Source organism: Cherax quadricarinatus, chromosome 34 (genome assembly GCF_038502225.1).
Source record: "Cherax quadricarinatus isolate ZL_2023a chromosome 34, ASM3850222v1, whole genome shotgun sequence".
Lineage (NCBI taxonomy): Eukaryota > Metazoa > Arthropoda > Malacostraca > Decapoda > Parastacidae > Cherax > Cherax quadricarinatus.
Window position 1 is genome coordinate 20,518,528 of NC_091325.1, and position 18,436 is coordinate 20,536,963.

The window sequence follows — 18,436 nt, forward strand, 5'->3', positions numbered from 1 at the left end:
AGGACCCAGGAGAATAAGGAGAGCAGTCGTAAAGCCAGAAATGAATATGTACAGATAAGAAGGGAGACCCAACGACAATATGAAAACGACACATCAGCGAAAGCCAAATCTGACCCGAAGCTGTTATACAGCCACATCAGGAGGAAAACAATAGTTAAGGACCAGGTAATCAGGCTAAGGAAGGAAGGAGGAGAGACAACAAGAAATGACCGTGAAGTATGTGAGGAACTCAACAAGAGATTTAAAGAAGTGTTCACAGAGGAGACAGAAGGGGCTCCAGAAAGACAGAGAGGTGGGGCACACCACCAAGTGCTGGACACAGTACACAGAGGAAGAAGTGAAGAGGCTTCTGAGTGAGCTAGATACCTCAAAGGCAATGGGGCCAGATAACATCTCTCCATGGGTCCTGAGAGAGGGAGCAGAGGCACTATGTATACCCCTAACAACAATATTCAATACATCTATCGAAACAGGGAGATTACCTGAGGCATGGAAGACAGCAAATGTAGTCCCAATCTTTAAAAAAAGGAGACAGACATGAAGCACTAAACTACAGACCAGTGTCACTGACATGTATAGTATGCAAAGTATTGGAGAAGACTATCAGGAGAAGAGTGGTGGAACACCTAGAAAGGAATGATCTCATCAACAGCAGCCAACATGGTTTCAAGGATGGGAAATCCTGTGTCACAAACCTACTGGAGTTCTATGACATGGTGATAGCAGTAAGACAAGAGAGAGAGGGGTGGGAGAGAGAGAGGAATCGTGGGAAGGACTAAAAGCCATAAATTAAATCGATAGAAACCCAAAGTATTTCTTTTCCTATGCCAAATCAAAGTCGAGAACAACGTCCAGTATTGGGCCCCTACTTAAACAAGATGGGTCCTACACAGATGACAGCAAGGAAATGAGTGAGCTACTCAAGTCCCAATATGACTCAGTTTTTAGCAAGCCGCTAACTAGACTGCGAGTCGAAGATCAAAATGAATTTTTTATGAGAGAGCAACAGAATTTTGTTAACACAAGCCTATCTGATGTTATCCTGACGCCAAATGACTTCGAACAGGCGATAAATGACATGCCCATGCACTCTGCCCCAGGGCCAGACTCTTGGAACTCCATGTTCATCAAGAACTGCAAGAAGCCCCTATCACGAGCTTTTACCATCCTTTGGAGAGGGAGTATGGACACGGGGGTCGTCCCACAGCTACTAAAAACAACAGACATAGTCCCACTCCACAAAGGAGGCAGTAAAGCAATAGCAAAGAACTACAGACCGATAGCACTAACATCCCATATCATAAAAATCTTTGAAAGGGTCCTAAGAAGCAAGATCACCACCCATCTAGAAACCCATCAATTACACAACCCAGGGTAACATGGGTTTAGAGCAGGTCGCTCCTGTCTGTCTCAACTATTGGATCACTACGACAAGGTCCTAGATGCACTAGAAGACAAAAAGAATGCAGACGTAATATATACAGACTTTGCAAAAGCCTTCGACAAGTGTGACCATGGCGTAATAGCGCACAAAATGCGTGCTAAAGGAATAACAGGAAAAGCTGGTAGATGGATCTATAATTTCCTCACAAGTAGAACACAAAGAGTAGTAGTCAACAGAGTAAAGTCCGAGGCAGCTACGGTGAAAAGCTCTGTTCCACAAGGCACAATACTCGCTCCCATTTTGTTTCTCACCCTCATATCTGACATAGACAAGGATGTCAGCCACAGCACCGTGTCTTCCTTTGCAGATGACACCCGAATCTGCATGACAGTGTCTTCCATTGCAGACACTGCAAGGCTCCAGGCGGACATCAACCAAATCTTTCAATGGGCTGCAGAAAACAATATGAAGTTCAACGATGAGAAATTTCAATTACTCCGATATGGTAAACATGAGGAAATTAAAACTTTATCAGAGTACAAAACAAATTCCGGCCACAAAATAGAGCGAAAACCCAACGTCAAAGACCTGGGAGTGATCATGTCGGAGGATCTCACCTTCAAGGACCATAACATTATATCAGTCGCAGCTGCTAGAAAAATAACAGGATGGATAATGAGAACCTTCAAAACTAGGGATGCCAAGCCCAAGCTTGTTCTATCTAGGCTGGAATATTGCTGCATACTAACAGCACCTTTCAAGGCAGGTGAAACTGCTGACCTATAAAATGTACAGAGAACCTTCACAGCACGCATAACAGAGATAAAACACCTCAATTACTGGGAGTGCTTAAAGTTCCTGAACCTGTATTCCCTGGAAAACAGGCGGGAGAGATACATGACTGTATACACCTGGAAAATCCTAGAGGGACTAGTACCGAACTTGCACACGAAAATCACTCACAACGAAAGCAAAAGACTTGGCAGACGATGCAACATCCCCCCAATGAAAAGCAGGGGTGTCACTAGCACGTTAAGAGACAATACAATAAGTGTCAGGGGCCCGAGACTGCTCAAAAGCCTCCCAGCATACATAAGGGGGATTACTAATAGACCCCTGGCTGTCTTCAAGCTGGCACTGGACAAGCACCTAAAGTCGGTACCTGACCAGCCGGGCTGTGACTCATACATTGGATTGCGTGCAGCCAGCAGTAACAGCCTGATTGATCAGGCTCTGATCCACCAGTAGGCCTGGTCACAGACTGGGCCGCGGGGGCGTTAACCCCCGGAACTCTCTCCAGGTAAACTCCAGGTAAATGGGTGATTTCAACCACAGGGAGATCAACTGGGAAAACCTCAAGCATCATGGGGGCCCCGAAACATGGAGAGCCAAAATGATGGATGTGGTACTGGAAAACCTCATGCATCAACACATCAGGGACACTACCAGAGAGCGAGGGGAGGATGAACCAGCAAGACTGGACCTTATGTTCATCCTGAGTAGCTCAGACATTGATGACATCACATACGAGAGGCCCCTCGGAGCTAGCGACCACGTAGTCCTGAGTTTTGATTACATAGTAGAGTTGCAGGTGGACAGGGTAAAAGGAGTCGAATGGGAAAAGCCAAACTATAAAAGGGGAGAGTACAGAGGTATGAGGAACTTCCTGTGGGAGGTGCAGTGGGACAGAGAAGTGGGTGGAAAGACAGTAAATGAAATGATGAAATATGTAACAACAAAATGCAAGGAGGCAGAGGAAAGGTTTGTTCCCAAGGGCAGCAGAAACAATGGGAAGACCAAAGCGAGTCCTTGGTTTACCCAAAGGTGCAGGGAGGCAAAATCTAAGTGCATTAGAAAATGGAAAAGGTATAGAAGGCAAAGGACCCAGGAAAACAACGAGATCAGTCGAAGAGCTAGAAACGAATATGCACAGATAAGGAGGGAGGCCCAACGACAGTACGAAAATGACATAGCATCGAAAGCCAAGTCTGACCCGAAACTGCTGTTTAGCCACATTAGGAGGAAGACGACAGTCAAAGACCAGGTGATCAGGCTGAGGAAAGAAGGTGGGGAACTCAGAAGAAACGATCAAGAGGTAAGCGAGGAGCTCAACAGGAGATTTAAGGAAGTATTCACAGTGGAGACAGGAAGGACTCTGGGAAGACATGACAGTGGGGGACACCAACAGGGAATAGATCAACAGGTGCTGGACGATATGCACACAACTGAGGAGGTGAAGAAGCTGCTAAGTGACCTTGATACATCAAAGGCAATGGGACCCGACAACATTTCCCCGTGGGTCCTCAGGGAGGGAGCAGATATACTGTGTGTGCCATTAACCACAATCGTCAACACATGCCTTGAAACTGGGCAACTACCTGAGGTATGGAAGACGGCAAATGTAGTTCCCATTTTTAAAAAAGGAGACAGAAAAGAGGCACTAAATTACGGACCAGTATCACTGACCTGTATAGTATGCAAAGTCAAGGAGAAGATTATCAGGAGGAGAGTGGTGGAGCACCTGGAATGGAACAAGATTATAAACGATAACCAGCACGGATTCATGGAAGGCAAATCCTGTGTCACAAACCTTCTGGAGTTCTCTGACAAAGTTACAGAAGTGCGACACAAGAGAGAGGGGTGGGTTGATTGTATTTTCTTGGACTGCAAGAAGGCCTTCGACACAGTTCCCCACAAAAGACTAGTGCAGAAACTAGAGGATCAGGCATGTATAACAGGAAGGGCACTGCAATGGATCAGAGAATACCTGACAGGGAGGCAACAACGAGTCATGGTACAGGATGAGGCATCACAGTGGGCACCTGTGATGAGCGGGGTCCCACAGGGGTCGGTCCTAGGACCAGTGCTATTTCTGGTATATGTGAATGACATGATGGAAGGGATAGACTCAGAGGTGTCCCTGTTTGCAGATGATGTGAAGTTAATGAGGAGAATTAAATCAGATGAAGACCAGGCAGGACTTCAAAGAGACCTGGACAGGCTGGACACGTGGTCCAGCAACTGCCTTCATGAATTCAACCCTGCCAAGTGCAAAGTCATGAAGATCGGAGAAGGGCAAAGAAGACTGCAGACAGAGTATAGACTAGGTGGCCAAGGACTGCAAACCTTGCTCAAGGAGAAAGATCTTGGGGTGACCATAACACCGAGCATGTCTCCGGAGGCACACATCAACCAGATAACTGCTGCAGCATATGGGTGCCTGGCAAACCTGAGAATAGCGTTCCGATACCTTAGTAAGGAATCGCTCAAGACACTGTATGCTGTGTACATCAGGCCCATACTGGTGTATGCAGCTCCAGTTTGAAACCCATACCTGGGCAAACACGTCATGAAATTAGAGAAAGTGCAAAGGTTTACAACAAGGCTAGTTCCAGAGCTCAGGGATATGTCCTACGAAGAAAGGTTGAGGGAAATCGGACTGACGACATTGGAGGACAGGCTGTGATGTAGTTCAGCTGGGCTTGTGAGGTCTCCAGGGAGACCTAATTATATGGTCACACCTTGCCTTGGCAAATGTATGTCAGAGCCACGCCTTTTCGGCTTAAGTCTCAGCTCCTTTGTTCGTCACTGGCGTCAGATCTCGGCGTCAGGTCATAACACGTGGTCTACGCCTTATGGGGAAGGGGGAGCTTAGAGGAATATAAGCCAGGGAACAGCTGAGCAAGGGGTTGTTGGAGACAGGTTCGGGGAGCGAGAGCTCTGGACAGCCACGTGTGTAGTGGACCACGCATTGGGAATCTCGGGTCAGCTGGTCAGTGAATTAAGAGTGAGTACTAGTCTGTGTTACTGATAACAGTTACACTTCCCCCTGGTAATAAGTCTCATAGGTCAATTGTTATATTATGTAAATTTCCATCAGGATATGTTGTATTCTAGCCCTTTTGTATTATTAAGTAAACTATAACCATGGTTCCCATTTTTATTTGTACCTTCATATACTATTCCCTATTCTGTTAAGCACTGAGATAACAAAGGAGACGTGCTCACTTGCTGGGATACCTCAGGTGGAGTGGGTAAAGGTCTCACTTGGTGGCAGCGGTGGGATGCGTGGTTTACGACTGGTCGGTCGTGGCTATCAAAACCAAACTACAAAATATTAATTTCTTTGTGTCGCCTATCATTTGTTTTACCGTTAACTGTGACCGTAACCTTGAGAATAGACCAGGACAACCCTACTCTTATGTTTGTCAGGTTGAGTGATGCTTTGAGTGATGCTTTACTCAGTGGGTGATGACAAAATATAATTTGCATAGCAAGACTTTAAATAGTGCAATCAGACGATCAAGTATAATACAGGTGAATTTCCTAGTGAACAGGATGGCAGAGGCTAACTTCAATGGTAGTGGTCTCGCACCAGGATCAAGTGAAGGGTCTAGCAATATGGTTCCAGAAGATTCAGAGATTTCAGGGAAAAATAATACCTCAGGAGTACATATGTCAGGGACGAATCATCCCCAAGCCCAAGGCTCAGGAATGAATAGAGTATCCACAGTGACCCCCAGCAGTATCACGAATACTATGGCCTCAGTGGTATCTAATACATCTACCACTGATGTTAGCCCAGGAGTATCAACTTTACCAACCTGGGATGTTACTAATCCCATACTTTCGTATTTTAATAACCCAGTTAATGCTGACTGTAGTATGTATCCATATCTTAACTCGGTGCTTCATAGTGTTACTGCTCAAGTTATGAGTAACCCTCAATCCCCTACTGTTGTGCCCGCTCCCCAAGTCCCTGGGGTAGCTTCCAATATGGTTCCCACGTCTGCGTCTGGTATTACAATTACTAGTATACCTAACCCCTCTTCTAGTAGAAGCAGTAGACAGATCTGGAGGTGAGATGACAAGAATACTGCAGTATAGCACAATGGTCCTATGTCCTCCTCTGTCGACCCCTTCATATTTCTGCTGCCTTTGCCCAAGGATTTGTAGAGAGCTTCTCCCTGGGTCAATAGCCTGCCCCCAAGTCAAGAAAATCGCGTCCTTTACTACTAACCAGTGAAGCTTGGGAAATGATTAGAGTGGTATTAGTATGGTATCTCTACTGCTAGGGGATGATCTATGTTATGTCAGCTGTTGGGACATATATGGAGTTTACCTGGACCTGTTGTATATTATGTGAGCTAGCTCCTTGCTGGGAGGGATCACCATAGAGTTAGGATGTATTTCCTTTTCAGGTGGAGAACTGTAAACACCAATCGGCTCGCCGTCAGAAGAGGATTCATTTATGTGAGGGATGGGAGGTTTTCTTTTAGTTCTTAGAAATGGGATAATGATGGGTCCTGGTTGCGATTCCTGCCTTGTCATGAATGGTCACGGTAGGGTGCAAGAAAAATGCGACATTGTGGTAATGTAATGGTTCAGTTGCAAGTACTTGAAGGAATGATACCCGCTGGAGCTGTTTTCTATGCCAGGAAAACCTTACGAGGTTTGGCTCAATGGTTAATTAGCAAGGGTGACTACAGGAGCTAGTTTATTTCTAGTAAAGTACAGGAAGGCACTGGAGCCCAATATTTAGTTTTGAGGAGACATGACGAATAAGGAGGTTTAGCACCAGAGAGTCATTGTTATTCGTTTCTTGTGCTAGAATTTATTAACTCTACTGATCAGTGTGATTTCATTTTATTGGCTATTGTATTGTAATTGAATTAAGGGGTTAGGATTAAAATAGTCTAATAACTTAGGACAAATTGTCCTAGTTCTCAGATATTTTAAACTGGGGGAGCAAGAGGGATGTGATGTAGTTCAGCTGGGCTTGTGAGGTCTCCAGGGAGACCTAATTATATGGTCACACCTTGCCTTGGCAAACGTATGGCAGAGCCACGCCTTTTCGGCTTAAGTCTCAGCTCCTTTGTCATTGGCGTCAGAGCTCAGCGTCAGGTCGTAACACGTGGTCTACGCCTTATGGGGAAAGGGGAGCTTAGAGGAACATAAGCCAGGGAACAGCTGAGCAAGGGGTTGTTGGAGACAGGTCCGGGGAGCGAGAACTCTGGACAGCCGCGTGTGTAGTGGACCACGCATTGGGAATCTCGGGTAAGCTGGTCAGTGAATTAAGAGTGAGTACTAGTCTGTGTTACTGATAACAGTTACACTTCCCCCTGGTAATAAGTCTCATAGGTCAATTGTTATATTATGTAAATTTCCATCAGGATATGTTGTATTCTAGCCCTTTTATGTTATTAAGTAAACTATAGCCATAGTTCCCATTTTTATTTGTACCTTCATATGCTATTCCCTATTCTGTTAAGCACTGGGATAACAAAGGAGACGTGCTCACTTGCTGGGATACCTCAGGCAGAGTGGGTAAAGGTCTCACAAGGCGGGTCAGGGGAGATATGATAACGACATACAAAATACTGCATGGAATAGATAAGGTAGACAGAGACAGGTTGTTCCAGAGAGGGGACACACAAACAAAAGGTCATAATTGGAAGCTGAAGACTCAGACGAGTCATAGGAATGTTAGGAAGTATTTCTTCTGTCATAGAGTCGTCAGGAATTGGAATAGCCTTACAAGTGATGCAGTGGAGGCAGGAACCATACATAGCTTTAAGACGAGGTATGACAAAGCTCTGGAAGCAGAGAGAGAGGACCTAGTAGCGATCAGTGAAGAGGCGGGGCCAGGAGCTGTGTATCGACCCCTGCAACCACAATTAGGTGAGTACACAGACACTAAACTGGCTCCTGGCAAACCTGAGAACAGCGTTCCGATACCTTAGTAAAGAATCGTTCAAGACACTGTACACCGTGTACGTCAGGCCCATATTGGAGTATGAAGCACCTGTTTGGAACCTATACTTGATTAAGCACGTCAAGAAATTAGAGAAAGTGCAAAGGTTTGCGATTAGGTTAGTTCCAGAGCTAAGGGGAATGTCCTACGAAGAAAGGTTGAGGGAAATCGGCCTGACGACACAGGAGGACAGGAGGGTCAGGGGAGGCAAGATAACAACTTACAAAATACTGCGTGGAATAGACAAGGTGGTCAGAGACAGGATGTTCCAGAGAGGGGACACAGAAACACTGGCCACAATTGGAAGTTGAAGACCCAGATGAGTCAAAGGGATGTTAGGAAGCATTTCTTCAGTCAATGAGTAGTCAGGAAGTGGAATAGCCTAGCAAGTGAGGTAGTGGAGGCAGGAACCAGATATAGCTTTAAGATGAGGTATGATAAAGCTCATGGAGCAGGGAGAGGACCTAGTAGCACTCAGTGAAGAGGCGGGGCCAGGAGCTGAGTCCCTATCCCTGCAACCACAATTAGGTGAGTACACACATTCACACACACACGTGGTAATGCTTTATTTACAGCTAGCAAAGTCAGGGTATTTCTCCAGAATGGTCTGTAATATACCACTGTGGATAAAATACTTTATTTATTTGTTTATTTATTTATTATTAATTTGGACATGATACATAGATGTACAAAGAAATACAGTGGTTAAGTGTAACATGCCAAAAGCCCCTTGTATGCAGAGCATTATGGGCAGGCTTAAAATTAACTTAAGATTAACTAAGCAATGATATATTCAGTGGTAAAAATTACAGTAAACAAATAACAATTAAACACAAATGAGTATTTCAAAGACAGGTCATATGGTCATTTGCTGAGTTGCTGTGCATTCAATAGAATGGAGTATTCTGTTGGGTTATGTAACTAAAAACAAAACAAAACAAAGTTTGATAGTGTCACAGGTTAAACATTTATGAGATACAATTATTAAGTATTAATTTAGTTGTGGGTGAGAAAGTGATTTTTAAGAAGAGACTTGAATTTATAAGCAGATAGTGTTTCTTTTATATTCACAGGTAATGAATTCCAGATTTTTGGTCATGTGTTCTGTTGAGGTTGGTAAGGAGACGTTTGAGGGGAGGGTTTATATAAGAGTTAAGTGTTCTATGTATGTAGTAGGTACAATAATAAGTATGGATGTTTTGTACGGTGAGTAGGTTTAGTTTTGAATATTGGTGGAGTGTGCTGCCAGTAGTGGAAATTTGTTATCATTTTGACTGCAGCCTTTTGTTGGGTAATTAATGGTCTGAGATGGTTTATTGTTGTTGAGCCCCATGCACAAATTCCATAGGTGAGATAGGGGTAAATAAATTAGTGATAAAGGGCCAGGAGGGCTGACTGTGGAACATAGTACTATCTTCGTTAGTATGCCTACGGTCTTGGAAATTTCTTTGAAATTTATGGTATATGTGTTTGAAATTTGAGTCTATTATCAAGGTGGATTCCTAAGAATTTTCCCTCTGTGAGCTGTGTGATAGGTGATCCGTTTATCATTATGTTAAGAGGGACATCTGTAGCTCTGTTTCCAAACTGAATGAAGTAGGTTTTGTCTATGTTGAGAGTAAGTTTCTTAGTCTTCATCCAGGTAGATATTTTCTGTAATTCGGTATTCACAGTATTGGCTAGCATGACTGGGCTTGGATGAGAGAAGACGTATGTTGTGTCATCTGCAAATAGTGTGGGTTTGAGTAGTTGCGATGCATTTGGTAGGTCATTTATGTAAATGAGAAAGAGAAGAGAGCCAAGGACACTTCCCTGTGGGACATCAACTGTAATTGGCTGTGTGGAAGGATTTGCTCCATTTGTGTACACATATTGGCTTCGTTGCTGAGGTATGACTTTAGGTAGTTGAGGGAGTGCCCTCTTATACCATAGTGCGACAGTTTTATGTGGAGCAAATCATGGTCAACCGTATCAAAAACTTTACGTAAATCAATGAAGAAAAAAGAAGTCCCCAGTGGGACTTCTTTTTTCTCTAGTGCAGTGTATATTTGTTCTAGCATGTGTACAATAGCATCATTCGTATTTTTATTAGGCCTGAACCCAAATTGGCAGGGGTTGAGTATGTTATGGGAGATGAGGTAGGAATAGATTCGCTTATGAATTAATTTTTCGAAGATTTAGAGAGAGGGTGTAAGTTGGATATTGGCCTATAGTTATTCAACCAGGCTGTTACTGCTGGCTGCACGCAAACCAACGTACGAGCCACAGCTCGGCTGGTCAGGAACCGACTTTAGGTGCTTGTCCAGTGCCAGCTTGAAGACTGCCAGGGGTCTGTTGGTAATCCCCCTTATGTATGCTGGGAGGCAGTTGAACAGTCTCGGGCCCCTGACACTTATTGTATGGTCTCTTAACGTGCTAGTGACACCCCTGCTTTTCATTGGGGGGATGTTGCATCGTCTGCCAAGTCTTTTGCTTTCGTAGTGAGTGATTTTCGTGTGCAAGTTCGGTACTAGTCCCTCTAGGATTTTCCAGGTGTATATAATCATGTATCTCTCCCGCCTGCGTTCCAGGGAATACAGGTTTAGGAACCTCAAGCGCTCCCAGTAACTGAGGTGTTTTATCTCCGTTATGCGCGCCGTGATTATTATTATTATAATCAAGGGGGAAGTGCTAAACCTGGGGGATTATACAGCGCCTGGGGGGGGGGATGTGGAAGGCATTCAGGCTTAATTCGGGGAACTGGAGCACAGATCCAATTCCCTAAATTAAGAGCCCCTCACCAACATCAAGGAGCCTTCCTTGAGGGGTGCGCACCGTGAAGGTTCTCTGTACATTTTCTAGGTCAGCAATTTCACCTGCCTTGAAAGTTGCTGTTAGTGTGCAGCAATATTCCAGCCTAGATAGAACAAGTGACCTGAAGAGTGTCATCATGGGCTTGGCCTCCCTAGTTTTGAAGGTTCTCATTATCCATCCTGTCATTTTTCTAGCAGATGCGATTGATACAATGTTATGGTCCTTGAAGGTGAGATCCATAACATTGTATCAATCGCATCTGTTCTTTGACGTTGGTGTTTCGCTCAATTTTGTGGCCAGAATTTGTTTTGTACTCTGATGAAGACTTAATTTCCTCGTGTTTACCATATCTGAGTAATTGAAATTTCTCATCGTTGAACTTCATACTGTTTTCTGCAGCCCACTGAAAGATTTGGTTCATGTCCGCCTGGAGCCTTGCAGTGTCTGCAATGGAAGACACTGTCATGCAGATTCGGGTGTCATCTGCAAAGGAAGACACGGTGTTGAGGCTGACATCCTTGTCTATGTCGGATATGAGGATGAGGAACAAGATGGGAGCGAGTACTATGCCTTGTGGAACAGAGCTTTTCACCGTAGCTGCCTCGGACTTTACTCTGTTGACGACTACTCTCTGTGTTCTGTTAGTGAGGAAATTATAGGTCCATCGACCGATTTTTCCTGTTATTCCTTTAGCACGCATTTTGTGCGCTATTACGCCATGGTCACACTTGTTGAAGGCTTTTGCAAAGTCTGTATATATTACATCTGCATTCTTTTTGTCTTCTAGTGCATCTAGGACCTTGTCGTAGTGATCCAATAGTTGAGACAGACAGGAGCGACCTGTTCTAAACCCATGTTGCCCTGGGTTGTGTAACTGATGGGTTTCTAGATGGGTGGTGATCTTGCTTCTTAGGACCCTTTCAAAGATTTTTATGATATGGGATGTTAGTGCTATCGGTCTGTAGTTTTTTGCTGTTGTTTTACTGCCCCCTTTGTGGAGTGGGGCTATGTCTGTTGTTTTTAGTAACTGTCGGACGACCCCCGTGTCCATGCTCCCTCTCCATTCAATTCAAATTCAAAGTTTATTCTCTATAAGGATTACAATGCTGAGTTTACAGAAATTTGGTTATTGTTTGGTTTACATGTAGTAAAATTGTGATTACAGAGTGTACCACTAGAACGCTTAGCATGGCTAGGCATTTCGGGCATACTTAGTTTTATTCTTAATTGTAAAATATTACAAATTATGAGGTAAGGTGGTATTATGGCTAAGTGACTAAATACTAGTTTGTGAGTTTAGCAATGTGAATGCTTTTGTTTTGGCACAGTACATAGTTTCAGTATTGGAGTATCACAGGATTCATTATTTTAAGACTGAGATTAATATTTCTGTTTATGGTCAAATGAATGAGTGAGTGTAAGTGTGAACCACCAGGTGGTATTCGTGTAGTTAGTTGACGGGGTGTATCAGGGAGATAAGATGTTTTCTAATGGTAGTTTTGAAGGTGATGAATGTGTCTGCAGTTCTAGAGTTCTCAGGTAGGGTATTCCAGATTTTAGGGCCTTTGACATACATTGAATTTTTGTAAAGGTTTAGTCGGACACGGGGAATGTCGTAGAGATGTTTATGTCTGGTGTTATGCCTGTGGGTTCTGTCACAACTATCAAGAAAGCGTTTTAGGTCAAGGTTGATATTAGAGTTTAAGGCCCTGTAGATGTAGATTGCACAGTAGTAAGTGTGGATGTACTGAACTGGGAGTAAGTTTAGATCTATGAAGAGTGGGGGGGGGGGTGTTGCCAGGGATGGGATTTAGTGATTATTCTTACTGCAGCTTTTTGTTGGGTTATTATTGGCTTTAGGTGTGTTGCTGCAGTTGATCCCCAAGCACAAATAGCATAGGTGAGGTATGGGTAAATAAGTGAGTGGTATAGTGTGAGAAGGGCATTTTGCGGCACGTAGTATCGTATCTTGGAGAGGATCCCAACCGTTTTGGATACTTTTTTGGCTATATGCTGGATATGGGTGCTGAAATTCAGGTTGTTGTCAAGGTATAAGCCTAGGAATTTTCCGCCATTATTTCTGGTAATTAGAGTGTTGTCAATCTTAATGTTAATTTGTGCTTCTCCTACTCTGCTACCAAACATAATATAGTAAGTTTTGTCAGTGTTAAGTGTAAGTTTATTGGCTGTCATCCAAGTCGATATTTTAATCAGCTCCTCATTCACAGTGGTGTTGAGGGTGGCAAGATTAGGGTGAGAGATGACATAAGTCGTGTCATCAGCAAAGAGAATGGGTTTCAGGTGTTGGGATACGTTTGGAAGGTCATTGATGTATATGGGGAAGAGCAGGGGACCAAGGACACTTCCCTGCGGAACTCCAGTATCAAGTGGCCGTGTTGCTGATGCTGTGTCTTTAATGGTGACGTACTGATACCTATTAGTAATGTAAGATTTGAAATAAGCAAGCGCATGGCCTCTTATACCGTAGTGATCAAGTTTGTGGAGTAGGATGTCGTGGTCTACTGTGTCAAAAGCTTTTCTTAGGTCAATAAAAGTTCCTAGTGGATATTCCTTATTTTCCAATGCTGTGTAAAGCAGATCTAGCATTTTTATGATTGCATCATTAGTGCTTTTATTTTTCCTGAATCCAAACTGGCAGGGGTTGAGTATGTTTTGAGCCGTTATAAATGAATACAGTCTCCTGTGCACGAGTTTCTCAAAGATTTTGGATAGCAATGGTAAGTTAGATATTGGCCTATAGTTGTTTAAGTCTGTAGGGTCACCACCTTTATGTATTGGTGTAACCCTTGCCATCTTGAGTAGTTTCGGGAAGGTGCTAGTCTCTATTGACTTGTTAAAATGTAATGAAATAGCATGCGAAAGGACATGGGCCGCTCGATTGTACAGTAATGGTGGGACATGAGACAGATTCCCCGAGTTATTTTTAAGTGACTTTATGATCTCAATGACTTCCGTGGGCTCAGTTGGTGCAAGATAGAAGGAATTAGGGAAATTTCCATCTAGGTAGTCCCCGGCATGGGCATTGGTATGTGGGATTTTACTGGCGAGATTAGATCCTATGTTTGAGAAGAAGTCGTTTATCTTGTTAGCTGTGTCAGTGGGATGTAGTGGTGTTTCATTAGGTTTAGTTAGGACAATATTCTTGGTTTTTCTCAGTTTGTGGGTCCCTAGAATCTGAGAGAGTGTTTTCCAGGTCTTTTTTATATCTCCTCTAGTGTCTGTGAATCTACTGGAGTAGTACAGTTGTTTGGCTTTTTTTATCACTTTGGTGAGAGCTGATGAATAGTGTTTAATAGTATCTTTGTGTATTAAGCCCTGTCTATATTGCTTTTCATATTGGTGTTTCTTGTCAATGGATTTCAGAATGGTGCTGGTTAGCCATGGGCAACCAAGCCGTTTGTTTGTGATCTGTTTTGTTTTTATAGGACAATGTTTGTTGTATAGTCTAAGTAATTTGTTAAGAAAAATGTCTGTCCAGTCATCAATACCATTGGCCTTGGAGAATTCTGTAGGCCAATCAACAGTCTCTAGGTCAGCTGTGAACTTCCTTACTGAGGCCTCGTCATGGAGTCTAAATGAGACTTTGTTGTATTCAAGTGGTGGTTTACTAATGTTTGTCAGGAGGAAGGTAGGGTAGTGGTCTGTAGTGCTATCTGTGATTATCCCTGATTTAAGGGGGGCTAGTATATTGGTCCATATGTGGTCTATTATGGTTGCACTTGTCTCAGTGAGCCTGGTTGGTTTAGTTATTGTTGGTATGAGAAGTGTGTTGTTCATATTGTTGATGAAATCAGTTACAGGCTGATCATCTAGTAAGCCAAGGTTGATGTTGAAGTCTCCAGCTAAGAGAAGGTGGTGCTTATTCATTTGTCTGTTTGTTATTAGTGACCTTAATTTCTCACTGAAATTTGGGATGTTTGTGTGAGGTATCCGGTAAATGGCACCGATTGTTATAGGCGTCTTAAGGTTTTTTTACAGTAAAATTAGCAAAAATGTATTCCCCATATTCATCACTAAAGCAAGTGGTGCTAAGACAAGATAATTGGTTAGAGTAATAGATTGCAATACCACCCCAACTTGGTTTGTTCTGCAGTTGTGAATTGCTGTGTATCCTGGTAGAGGGTAGATATCTATTGTGTCCTGCTTAAGACAGGTCTCAGTAAGAATAATGCAGGAGAAGGGTGTCTTTAGTGATTCAAGGAGTGCTAGGAGGTCATCATAGTGTTTACTTAAGGACCTGATGTTGTAGTTAAGTACTGATAGACTTTTAGCATTGTTTAGGATAGTGGTGGCTTGTGATGCTGTGTAATAAAGGCAGTTACTTTCCAATAGGTTTTGATTGGGTGTCAGATTATGGAGGTTTAGATCAGGGTCAACGTGATCAATCATCTTCTAGGTTTAAATTATGGTTATTTATATCCTGAGTTGTGTGTTGAGTTCTACTACTGATATCTGTAGTGGTAGGAAGTTTGGACAAGTATATAGCTAGAGTATTTTGGTAATGTAGGGTATAGTCACTACTACACATAATGAAGTTGATGTTGTCTATGTGTTGTGCTGGAATGAACTAAAGTACAACTAGGTATAAACTAGTAATATAAAAATACAAATTAAAAATAGAACAAGACTCTCACTTGTAATTGCACTAAGGTCTAATAATGACTTTTGTGGAATCTATGTTTTGAGCTAGAGTGAGCTAAAGTACAATAGGTTTAATCTAATAATATAAAAGTACAAATTAAAAATAGCACTAGTCTCTCACTAGTAATTGCACTATGGTCTAATATAGTGAATTTGGTATTGACTATGTCTTGAGGTAGAATGAGCTATGGTACAACTGAATTTAATCTAATAATATAAAAATACAATGGTAAAGGCTCGTGATAGGGGCTTCTTGCAGTTCTTGATGAACACGGAGTTCCATGAGTCTGGCCCTGGGGCAGAGTGCATGGGCATGTCATTTATCGCCTGTTCGAAGTCATTTGGCGTCAGGATAACATCGGATAGGCTTGTGTTAGCCAAATTTTGTGGCTCTCTCATAAAAAATTCATTTTGATCTTCGACTCTCAGTCTGGTTAGCGGCTTGCTAAAAACTGAGTCATATTGGAACTTGAGTAGCTCACTCATTTCCATGCTGTCATCTGTGTAGGACCCATCTTGTTTAAGTAGATTAGAGATTAGATTTTGCCACCGAAGTGGCTAGTTTATTGTGCACCCCATATCCATCCTGTGGACGGTAGCGCGAGAGCATATGGATACACAAAAGGCCTAGGAACTAGGCCCCAAAGGGTTAACAGGAATACATATGGATTTATATCTACATATCTATAGTTCACTTATCTGTTACAAGCAAATTTAGGAAATTTGCTTAGTATATCTGGTATCTTATTTTCATTAATAAGATATCTTGACATGTCACATAGGTTATTATACTGTCTGTCTCTGTATTCCTCAATAAGTGGACAATTAAGCACATAGTGTTCAAGAGAGTGACCATATGCCTGATCACATAATTTACATTTAGTTTGATCATCATCTGTGTGTCTCCCAAACTGCCAGAAGTACTTGTAACCAAGCCTAAGCCTGGCCACTATAACATCAGTCAGTCTGTTCACATTGCAAGTTGCTCCATAAACATACTTATCTACGTTCATGTTATCATAGTGGGTTATAGATCTACTCAGGCTTCTAACTGCATTCCTATAACAATCATTTTCATTATTTACTTCTCTCCTAATATTATTCTTAATGCTAGACACAGTTATACTAAAGTTATATTCTACATTCTCCTTCTGGATACTCTTCTTGGCTAACATATCAACTTTATCATGAAGGAGTAATCCAATGTGTGATGGGATCCATAGCAATTGTACATTAATTCCTTTGTCCCTAATTTTTGAGTATCTATACCTGGCTTCCCCAATGAGCATGTTGTTGGAGTCATTATATGAGCCAAGAGCCTTCAATGATGACATAGAATCAGTAATGATGATAGAGTCAAGCTCAGTGTCATAGGTTAGCTTTAGCGCCATTAGGATTGCAAACAATTCAGTTTGCAGTGTAGACGCCCAGTTGTTAATTCTTATGCCTAACTCAACAAATTTATTATCGTTCTTAACTAGGGAGGTGGCAACATGAGCAGATGCAGCCCTGCCAGACTCCTGTTTAGATCCATCAGTGCATATAACTTGTGATAACTTGTTACTACCAGCTAGGTGAGAAATTTCTTCTTGAGCAGTTGCTCTAACAAGAGATTTAAGGAAGGGATTACTAGCAATGAGCTTCTTGGGAGGGACTTGTTGGTATGTGATATTAAATGAACACATCTTCCATGGAGGGGTGAAATGCTCTTGTTGCCTACAGTGATACAGTTCATGCAGGTTATAAAACTTAATGCAATTGCACGTTTTCACAATCCATTTAGATCTGTGTGTATTTACCTCTAGACACTTGGTAAGATTCACTGTGACAGTGTCTGGTTCGTTTCTCAACATTCTAATACCGAGTACAGTGTTAATTTCAACAATCCTATCACTGATACTAGAAATACCAAGCTCCTTCCTCATGTTAAGAACTTTTGTAGATCTGGGACAGCCAAGAATAATCCTGAGAGCTTCATTTTGCATTAACTCCAAGGGTCGGAGAGAACTTTCTCTAGCTAATATCAACATGGGAGCAGCATAATCAATTAAGGACCTAACATAGGCTATGTACATCATTCTCACGATTCTCACATTAGCACCATAGTTGGGATTGTAGCCAGCAACAGCTTTGAGAGCATTTAGCCTACCTTTACATTTCTTGTTTAGTTGTGGTATAGTGGATTTGTTAAAGGGTACATCTACACCAAGATATCTGTAAGTTTTAACGTAGCTAATGATTTCACCCTGCAAATAGATGGGTGGGGGATGTCGTTTGCTTGTTAATATCTTAGTTTTAGAGGAAGATATTATGAGGCCTAGTCGATTACAAATTGCTTGAACTTCATTAAGAATGGTATTCATCTTCTTATGCCGTTGTATGGATCATGATATCATCAGCATAGCTTATATCTATATGTTTAGGTGAGGCAGGTTGAGCATTTAGGAGAGCATTAATCAGAATATTAAATAGCATGGGACTAAGAACTCCTCCCTGCGGTGTACCTAAAGACATTTCTTTAGAATCACTTCTGAAGCCTTGGTAAAGGACAGAGGATACTCTATTTGACAGGTATCCTATTATCCAGCAGAGTAAGCTACCACCAATATTCATTTTGGCTAGTTCATGTAGTATAACGGTTCTGTTCGCAATATCAAATGCAGATTTTAGATCAAGAAAAGTGGTAAAACTAGTAGTGGTGTGTGCAGTGAGAAAGGTGGAAATACAGTTCTGCACACTTTTACCTTTCATGAACCCATAGAGGTAGGGGGAAAGTTGATGTCTGATTCTGTAGTACAGTCTGTTAAGCATCATTCTTTCAAAAGTTTTACAAAGACAACTAG